We start from the raw sequence: 10,953 nt of genomic DNA, 5'->3' as shown, positions 1-10,953 counted from the left end.
TTTTTCTGGGGGGGGGGGGGGGGGGTAAAAGAAGTATTTTGGGTAAGAATAGTTATTTATATCATAATTTTACACATTCAAAATAAAAATATTATAACATCTCAATAATGTTATACTAACAACTTAAAAACATGGTATTTTATTGAATTTTGGAATTTCAAAATCATTGATATTATTTATTATATTTTATAATTAATATATATTAATATATTAAAGGGGTCACTATTGGGGGTTCGAGACGGGACTACGCACTCGCGCCCCCGCCCCCAAAATTAAAATGGGGGTTAACCTTGCCCCCGCCCCCGATTTTTTAAACAAATATCCCCCATACGAGATTGGGCACTACTAGAAAAATACTCTTTAATGAAACACATTACGTGTCATAAAAGGGTACAAATGACGTGCAAATGCGTGTCAAGGAAGGCTCTGTCATAAAGGAAGACGACACGCTTTTGTGTGCCGTAAACTTACGACACGCATTGCGTGTCAAGGAAGACCCTGTCAAAAAAGGAAGACGACACACATTTGCGTGTCGTAACATTATGACGCGCGTTTAGGACTCGCATTGCCTATCATTAAAGCCCCGTATAAATGAAAATGACACACATTTGCATGTCATAAACTTCATCAACCATTTACGGTATGCATATAAGACGTGTCTTTACGATACTCATTTATGCATAATACAAAAATACAAAAACAAATATATACCAAAACAATCAATTTCATCCAATGGCATCATGTCAAAAAATTGTAGTATATTGATATTAATGGGATTTGATTGTATATTGTTATTAAGAGGTTTTACCTAACTATATAAGCTAATACTACATTGCTATTAATGGGCACCTTCTTCTTTCAGATATCATGTCACAAAAAATCCTCCATATCATTGGTTTGCCACCTGGTGTACTAGGTTGTTGTCCACCAAACGTGGATGGCAAGTAATAACTTGAACATTAGCTGAAGCAAAAAAGCTTTTATTAATCACACAATCAAGTTTAGCTACTAGATAGAGTTGTTATATACATATTTTATTAATCACACAATCAAGTTTAGCTACCTAATATTACACATTGACTAGCACTCGACTGGACCCACACCGGATCCTTGTTTCAGTTGTTTGGAGGAAGTTAGAAACAGAATGGTTTGACACTCGACTAAAGAAAGACGACTACAACAATTATAAACTTCATAAGTTATTAATGTGCTAAATGTGATTATAAATACTATAAAAAATTTAGTTTACCTTAGAAGAGTTGTTGCTATTCCCTCCTATTGTATCAATGAATGCTGCAAAAAGTATCAAATAAGGTAAAATAACAAGATTTTAAAGTAATCAAAGTATCCACTATCCACTCACATACATGTTGTCTTAGCCTTTTTGTGTGCATCACGCACTATATGTGAGGGACTCGAGTCTTCTCCATTTTCTCATTGATTCTTTCAAATCTCCTTTGCACATCAAATAATAAACGAACATTAATGATGATACTTCCTCCAGATGGGGCCTAAACAGAACTTGGATCAAAGTTGATTTCCCACCACTTGGTCTACAAACGACACCGATCTTCTGCCCCCCTTAAATCTTTAAAGTAAACCCCTTGAGCATGAGAGGCATGTTTGGGCGATATCTAACTAAAATTTGTAGGCCAATTTGGAGGCCAAAAAGATATCTACTTATACTAATATTGCACCTAATAATAACAATAATACAACATTCACATTACTCTATTTATTTTCACAATTAACTAAAAAGAAAAATTATGGTAGTAACTAGTAAAGAAGTAAGTACCTTTTTTGCTCAATTGAGAAGAGGCCAGTTTCATGTAACAGATCATAGGTTCTCGGGTATGTATTAAATAGCTTATACCTATGATTCAAGGTGATCGAGATTAGGGAATAATCACAAAGATACAATATCATTATTATTATTTATTGAATAATTTTACAAGTATTTTACAGTTTTATACCAATCATGCATAACTCTAACGAGTCCACGATCATAGATGACAGGTAATTTATTTGGACCATTAACAGGAACGACATTCATCACCCCAACAATCTAGTTGATTGCCAACTAAGGCGGCTGCAAAAATGCAAATTAAAAATGGTATTAAGGAGAGTTATACAAATGAAAGAAAAGTTAAAAAGACGGAAATACCCTCCATAGCCGGCTCTCATGTCCATCACATTTCTAAGTTTGTAAGTATTCCAACGTAAAGCTCGCAGATAGCTTTCTATTATTTCTTTCCAATATTTAGATTTTACTTTAAAAAGATCATTTCTTGACACGTAGGCATCAAGTTTTAAGCTTTGGAGTCTTGCGGGTGGATTATTTAATCGATCGGGCCAATTGGTAATATTTGCTCCAGATCCATCTTCTGGTAGTCGAGAAACACATGGCTTTAAGTCAACATACCTTAAAGTCAAAATAAGTAACCATGGTCAACTTTGATCTTGATCAAGAAAAAAGAAAAAGAGAAAAGAAAAATACCAAACATCGTTTGGATCGACTTTTTTTATCACATAATGGTGGTAGGGTCCCCATTTCGCGACTTAAATAGCAAGTATTGTTAAGTGGTTTTGCCATATAGCAATGTACCCCTTTTTCTTCACGAGATTCCAGCATAAACGAGTTGTAAGGTTGATCATCTTGTGAGTATGTATAAATATGAAATTAAACAAAAAAGAAAAGATAAACACAATTTCACAATTTGATAAAGTAATAATATTATTACCGTCCCATTGTTCTTCAAGAAGTGGTTTGTGTTTATAAACAGGTTGCACTGCCTAAGCAAAATACCGTCCTGATCTCAATAATCTATTGACATGGGAATGGGTAGCGGTTGCATCTTGCAGTGGGGTCTCTGATGTTCGTCCTTGACTTTCCTACAAGTCAGGAACTGCTCGACAAACCATGTTATGTCCCTTTTAATACAGAGTCACCAATAACTCAACTTCATATCACGATACATCTTTGTGGCCCCTTGTAACGCCTGATGGTTCCAAGGTATTATTTAATTATTTAATCATTTATTTATTTGTCTAATTATGCAAGTTGTGTGGGCTTAGTGGAATTGGGCTTTATTAATTGGGCTTTGTTAAGGCTGTACGTTGGGCATAAGCCTGGTGTACGCAGGGCGTAAGTGGATCATTAAGGAATGCGGAGGCATGCATGTATGCTTAGCGTATGAAGTGGTATGTGCAGCGTATGTGGACAGGACCAAAAACCCTAATTGTTAGGGTGCAAGCCCTATATAATGTCATTAAGTCCCAAGTGTTAGCCTCCTTACCAGCCTCTCATGTCTAGAAACCCTAAAATCGAGTCATATCTTCCATTGTTGAGTGTTTGAGCTTTTGGAAAGCTTTTGGTGTTCATCTATGTGCATTTTGAAGGAGTTGAAGAAGCTAGAAGTTTCTTAGCCTGAAGATGAGGTCTTGGATCCAGAAACTCTACCTTATTTGCCAAGCTTTTGAGGTATCAAGTTCTCATCTTGCTTGCTAGATGCTTAGATCTCTTTTTGGGTTAGATTGTATGTTTTTAACCTTGTTTTGGATGGATGTTGGGATTAGTGTTGGATAAGGTGTCTAAGTCCATAACTTATTTGGTATATACTTGACCCGACCCGACATGGTCCATTTGGGTTGCATTTCATCCAAACTATTTATGGATAATTTTATGAGAGTTATACACATATGATTATTAATATATTATAAGTTATAATATATTAATATGAAGCCATGTTATTTAATTAGTCTTAGTCTTAAATTAATTATGAATTAATTTAGAAATTAAAAGGAAGACTAATTAGATTGTGGGCTATTGGTTTTATATGGTGTGGGCTAATACTTATTTGTTAATGGGCTAGGCTTGTATGGAAGTCCATGGATGATCCATGGAGCTTTTAACCCATGGATCCTTGGAAAAGGAAAGGTCATGGGTTATTAGGGTTTCACCCTAATCGTGTACACTATATAAGCATGCTTATGTTGCATGAAATAGCCACTAGAGTGACTAGTGTCACTAGTGTGTGTGTTTGTGTGTGGCCGAAATTAGTGTGTGTATACACTCTCTCAAAGTTTTCCAAGAGTTTGTGGTGATTTGTGATTCCATTTGAGGCATTCACACTATTGGTGCTTGGCCCTCAAACTCCTTAGGAATCAAACTCATAATCAAAAGGTATGTAATCTCATCTAATTCTTTTATGTTTAACAGTACCCCATGCCATGTTAGATAGGTTATGAACCTTGGAAAAATTATTATTTTGCATGTATTTAGACAAATATAGATCCAAGGTTTATTAGGGTTGCATGCACACTTAGGAAGTGTTAGATTGCTGAAAACCCAACTGTGGTATTAGAGCCTAGGCTTGCTTGTTTGAATACTTGATGCAAATTGCTGAAAATCGAAGATTTTATGCTGTCTCCACAGCTGACTCGCCGAGTCCATGAAGGGACTCGACGAGTCCAAGGAAAAACTCATCCAACTCGGCGAGTTGGTTCATGCACTCGACGAGTTGGAACCCCAGACAACATATCTTCGAGTTTGGGTGCTGGAATTGGTCTATAATCATTACCTTAAATTGTTTTGATCTTATAAAACCTGTTTTTGATGTGGTAATGATAATGGTGGACTAATTTCAAAGTTATAATCAAAATTTCAAGTTTACATGTGTTCATATGATTCTTGAAATTATTAATGTGGATGTTCATGTTCATATGAGTTTTGTTAGATCATAGGAATTATTTGCAAATTGTTTGTTAGTTAATTCTTGATCTTAATGTGTTTTAATGGAATTCATAATTTGTCCTCAAGTTATGGAATTCCAAAAGTTTTTTTTTTCTTTTAAATGTTTTTTTAAGAAGTCATAAGTTACACTTTTGAAGAGTTTTTCTAATAAATGCTTTTATGAACTTCATAACTTGTCCTCAAGTTATGGATTTCCAAGAGACTCTTCATTAAAAGCTTTAAAACACTTAATTAAAACTCATAAGTTATGAATATCCAAAAGTTTATGAATTGTTCTAAACTTGCCCTCAAGTTTTGGAATTTGGAAAAGTTTCACACACTTTAATAAACTTTAATTCCAACACTTAGAATTTTAAAAGTTAAAATTCAACACTTATACGATTTATAATATTAATGGTTAATTATATATATATATATATATATATATATATATATATATATATATATGTATGTATGTATAAGAACAAGTCGTTTTACCGTTAGTAGGCCTCATTCACGAAGCCGGTCTATAAGGTGGGTATAAGGTTGTTGCCTATAAAATAGCGACTTAATGGGTGTCCACTCTCACCCACCGTTTGCTTGATCGGTGGAGGGTCATTAGCCGAACGGGTAGGACAATGACTTTAAATTCTCGTTAAAAGTATAATGATTATTATAAAGTAACTAAATATTTTTTATTTAATTCCCAATCTTAGTTACTTTAGGAAAAATGTGAATTTGGTGCTAGCCCATGGAATTCACACTTTGTACCTTACCAAGTCGTTAGTGGAGCGTGTGTGGTTAACCGGCACACTAACTTGGACTAGTAAGGACCACGAAGGGTGACTTAATGTTTGTCATAGATCAATGGAGCGTGTGTGGTTAACCGACACATTGATTAGGTGATAATATTAAGGGTACCAAGTGAATTGGTATGGTTATTCACACCTTGTTTTTTGATCCTCGGCATCCCAGTCACAAAATTTGAGAGGGCACACTCGAGATTGAAACATGCCATTGAAAAGTTCAATGAATCTCAAAAGATCTAGGAATTTCAAATCCAATTAAAATCTAATAAATAATTTCGTTTTTCATGGTGGAAATTGGTGAATCGTCATTCGCCTACCTTCAAATATTTTATAGCTTGGATTACGGCATCCCTCTTCCAAATTATAAAATATTGTGTTGGGTCCTAGCCTTAATATTTCATATTGGGTGTTATATTAAGGATTTTGAATCAACTAACTTGATTTTCTCCCATTATAGATGTCTGGTTCAGACAACTATGATCTTCCCAAATCTCTTGAAGATGGTGTCCCTCAACATCATGCTTCACTTCCTCCACCTCCTCCAATTATTCTCCCTCACCCACAAGTTCTTGAAAAGTTTAAAGTCACTCAAGCCCTATTGGCAGGCATAGTCTATGTGTGATCACATCTTGGAGATAAAGTCACATATTGACAAGCCGGGAGAGTTGGGTGTCAAAGTCTTGTGAAAGTTGGATGTTCAATCATTTTCTTGGTAACATAGTGAGTCTCTTTGGGACTACTATGAGGCAGACTATGACATGACCCTTAATGATGTTATCTATTTGCTTGGTGTTGTGGAATCAGCAATGATTAGGAACACCAGTAAAGCAAATTTGATTAAAAGAACAACTTCCCAAGTCCAAAATGGACATTGATAATGGTAGCATTGGATATCTAGAAAAGGATTTCTCTTCCCAATGGAAAGGGATCGGCCATAGTCAACTCGGTTGACCAAATGGTAAAGAGAAAGGCAAATTCTAAGATAGTCTCGTGTGCCATTACCAAAGGGTCCATGTGTTTTGTTGCCAAAGGAAGGGGCACTGATTGCGAAGCTGCTATATTTACCTGAAAGATCTTAAGATTGATCAAGTCAAAAAGTTTGACTCTACTTCAGTTAAATTCCACTGTCTAACTTTATTAAGTTCCTATTTTGAGATTCTTATTACATAATGGGAATGGGTCACATGTTGATGTTTTTAAGAATCAAAGAAAAGATAGGAAGCTTAAAATAAGCATATGTTGATTCTGATTGTGAAGGTGGGTTTCGATCGCATGGTCCGGTAATCAGAATTTTGAGATGTTGCTTAAGAGTTATAATATATTGCTTAGGAATAGATAACAACAAGGTTTTCATGTGGATTGTAAGGATAAGTTTTTCCGCAAAGTTTTAAAATAAAAGAAAAAAAAGGGTTTTAATTTTATTTATTTTAAAAAATATCCTTACAATAGCATCTGTGGAAAATTGTTTCTTATATGTTTCCAGTAATAGCAATATTGGAAAGTGGATTTGATTCTTTCATTTGTGGTAGTGTTTGAATTTACCAAATGAAGAAAGTTTTTCATCACCCAAGTTTCAGTTGGACAGAAACTTGGAATCATACAAGTTGTATTGTATGATGAATGAGAATTTTCATCTTTGGAAATTAAGACTAATTCTTTGATCACATGTATATGTGAGTCAATTGAAGGACTAAGGAATTAGGTACACTGGGTGTGCGCTGGTCAAGGTCCACCACAAAGATTGATTTGTCATGATTTACTAACAATTAGTAAATATGATTATACTTATAAGGTTAAGTATAATTCTGTAACATTGGAAAGGTTACAATGTATGACAAAACAAATAAGAAGAATCAAATTAGGCAGAAAGATAAAAGTTTCTCAAATCTGAAAGGATGGGAGAGTACTTTAGTATCATATTTCATGATCATCTTAATGATTATATATCACAAATTCATACTCTAAGGACGTCTTAGTGCATTGTTATGGCTAAGAAGAGAGGTCATGAATTGTTGGATTGGTTAAAATCAAGAAGATGAGTCATACTTCGTTCCAAAACAATTCTTAGAGTCATACTCCAAGATTGTAACCTTGAGTGACATAAAGGAAGATTTATTAACACTAGTTAAATGTAAGAGTAAAATGTTTTCTACTCTTGTACATTTGGGATTGGTAAGCTGTGATGTCTTGGATGAGACAAAGACCAACTAAGACCAATTGTGTCAAGTGTTAGTCTTGATAAGAATCCGCACTATCCCTTGAATATTTGTTTTGTCAAGGAATGGTTCTTGACTGGGGAAACTTATATGTCAAGGGGACAGTGGGAGCCTTAAAGATCCTGAAAGAGTTTCAAGATTTAATCAAGAGTAAGACCTGTAATTTATCACTAGCACACGACTTAAGGTTTGCAACCTATCGTGTTGACATAATTCTTATTTCTGTACCTACTTCAAATAAGTTGAATTGGCATGTGAGTTATCATAGTTCAACTTGGAAGCATTGGTGGGCCTTGTGCTACCAAGGTGACAAGAAACTAAGATTGAACAAGTTTAATCCATGTAAGGCTGAATTTATCACTAACCTTATCTTGTGATTATGGTCTTGACAAATTCACATGGATAGGAACTCAAACACTATAAAATCTAAGTGTCATAAGGTTTCTCTCCGATTCATGAAAATGATGGTGAGGAAACGCTTTCATTAAGTAGATTTTACGTAGATAGCAATTGTGTTATTTGCATTTCAAAAGTCGTTAGTGGAGCGCGTGTGGTTAACCGGCACACTAACATGGACTTGTGAGAAATGGAAAAGGTCTAAGAAATTGAGACTATGATTACGGCATCCCTTTTCATAGTTCTGAAAATTGTTTAGACACACATGTGAGCTATCTAAGAAAGGGTGTATGAATCTAAATTTCAGAAGTCCAGCATATTTCTGGAAATATGTCAGAGCTAGTGGGAGCATAAGTGTTATGCTGATAATCATCATGTTAGTGGGAGCATGATAATTATGATTAGTATTGCAAGCTAGCATTGTTAATTATAGAAAAATAAAAGTTTCAATTCGTGAAGTTGCACGAGTTGAAAAGTTGTTTTGCTATAATTAAGGGAGAGAAAATTATACTTCATTTCAATTCTAGAAGCTTAGATTGAAATTTTAATCATCTTTAGTCAAGGACATATATATATATATATATATATATATATATATATATATATATGTGTGTGAATTTTATGTCTGAATGGTTCGACTTAAGGAAATTCTATATATATTGCGTTCTCAAAATTCAATTATGACTACGACATCCCTCTTCATAGTTAAATTTTGAAAACATGGCAAATAAAAAATATTGTAGCAAAAGACTGGTCTAGTATCATGTCTTTATGTGAGACATCATGAATCGTGTCCCATATGCTTCGGATATAGGATCGATTTCATGTGCTATAATATTCATCCTTTCTAAATTTTCCAAATGCTCAGGGCATTTAGAAGGGAAAAGTCTAGAACTGGATATGACTAAAGTGATTAAGCAATTGTTGAGGACAATCTGAGGTTTGCCAAAGATTGGTTGCTCAGGGACATTTGGAAGTATAGTGTTAATTTTGGCAGGACCATATTGACATTTTCTGAAAAGAGGTAACTCTTGTTCAGAAGTGATAGTCAAAATGGGACTATGGAAATGTCTCCATAGGAGGAAGTTATTCAATATGTGTAACATTAGAAAAACTTAATGCAAGAAGGATGTTCAAAGCAATGTACTTTGAATATGAGACTTCCGTTCCATAGAAGTTGACCTTCTTTGGAATACTCTGTAATGACTGGTGATAAGGTTTTGGTGACTTTGTGAATAATCATTACAAGAGGAACATTGCATAAAAGTTTAAAATCTTACAAATTTTTGGTAAATGATAGGAATCGGGGATTCTCACATTTACAATAAGGATTTGGGATTGTGAAATGAGTATCATTGGAATCATGTTCAATTGATCTACATCACAATGTAAGGATCATAGACAAACATAGTGTGCATACTTGGAGTATGGCATAACTATTGTTTAGAAAACAAAGTGTACATGCTAGGAGCATGGGACGACTGTTGTTTTTATTCAAGTCTTAAGTTGATTGTTTGAAACATTATACAATGAATAATGTGTAATCAATATTGTGATAAATAAAAGGTGGTTCTATTTATATTCAAAAGGGTTCTGAGACCATATTGGATTCGATTATTATTGTGTTTCACTTTGCATGTTTTGACTTCCAAAATAGCTAGGTTATTCTTTCCGAATGACTAAGTTATTTAAACACTCCACAGTCGTTCATATGTTGGAAGTAGGTATGAATCAAGACTGTCATGAATCGGGTTTGTAGATGGCTAAATGGGTTTAGTCATGGCAATGGTTGCTACAACATTCATGAGTGCTCATAAGTTATGAGTATTGGAATAAACCCACGCTCACTTGTATCACTTCATGGAATTTATCTCGAGTGATCGTGAGACGGTAATATCATATAAATCTTCAAACCTAGAGATATGAGTTGTTACCTATAAGTTGGTTGTGCATTGATTGCACGTAAACGCATCAGTAACTTGATGTTATAAAACGTGCCTTTGTGTACAATTCAACAAGTAGTAGAACAAGTATATGAGTCGAAGTTTATCTGTTCCTTCTAGAAATAGAACCGATATCTGGGCCCCTCAATGATTTTGTTGTGACCTATGTACCGTCCGGTCAGAACTAAATTGATGTGTTCGATTAAGTTCTTTGTCAAACAAATCGAAAATCGAGAAACAAACTGTTGGACAATAAGTACGATGTTGTTCCATGTATTTTTCCGGTTGATATCATGAGAACAGAGGATTATACGATCACTTATCTAAAATGGCGCTTCATAGTTCAATAGAGTTTTCGAGAGCTACGATTGTTGGTTGGTTCCTGAAGTAACATATGCAAATATAGTTATTAGACTTATCCAAGTAGGAGTCTGTTGGATAAGGTGTCTAAGTCCATAACTTATTTGGTATATACTTGACCCGACCCGGCATGGTCCATTTGGGTTGCATTTCATCCAAACTATTTATGGATAATTTTATGAGAGTTATACACATATGATTATTAATATATTATAAGTTATAATATATTAATATGAAGTCATGTTATTTAGTTAGTCTTAGTCTTAAATTAATTATGAATTAATTTAGAGATTAAAAGGAAGACTAATTAGATTGTGGGCTATTGGTTTTATATGGTGTGGGCTAATACTAATTTGTTAATGGGCTAGGCTTGTATGGAAGTCCATGGATGATCCATGGAGCTTTTAACCCATGGATCCTTGGAAAAGGAAAGGTCATGGGTTATTAGGGTTTCACCCTAATCGTGTACACTATATAAGCATGCTTATGTTGCATGA

The 10,953-nt window shown here is 34.5% G+C and overlaps 1 long non-coding RNA gene across 1 annotated transcript; it reads right to left on the bottom strand.

Moving 5' to 3' along the window:
* Positions 1-738: 738 nt before the first annotated feature.
* LOC144998518 (uncharacterized) lies at positions 739-1,885 on the bottom strand. Its single transcript, XR_013660355.1, has 4 exons — positions 1,796-1,885; positions 1,368-1,697; positions 1,250-1,293; positions 739-963 (listed from the first exon to the last, which is right to left on the bottom strand). It is a non-coding gene; the product is annotated as an uncharacterized LOC144998518 (long non-coding RNA).
* Positions 1,886-10,953: the final 9,068 nt, after the last annotated feature.

This window comes from Lactuca saligna, chromosome 5 (genome assembly GCF_052625555.1).
Source record: "Lactuca saligna cultivar CGN05327 chromosome 5, ASM5262555v1, whole genome shotgun sequence".
In the NCBI taxonomy this organism is placed as follows: domain Eukaryota; kingdom Viridiplantae; phylum Streptophyta; class Magnoliopsida; order Asterales; family Asteraceae; genus Lactuca; species Lactuca saligna.
The sequence above is the reverse complement of the archived record's forward strand: the minus strand, read 5'-3'. Positions and strand labels throughout refer to the sequence as shown.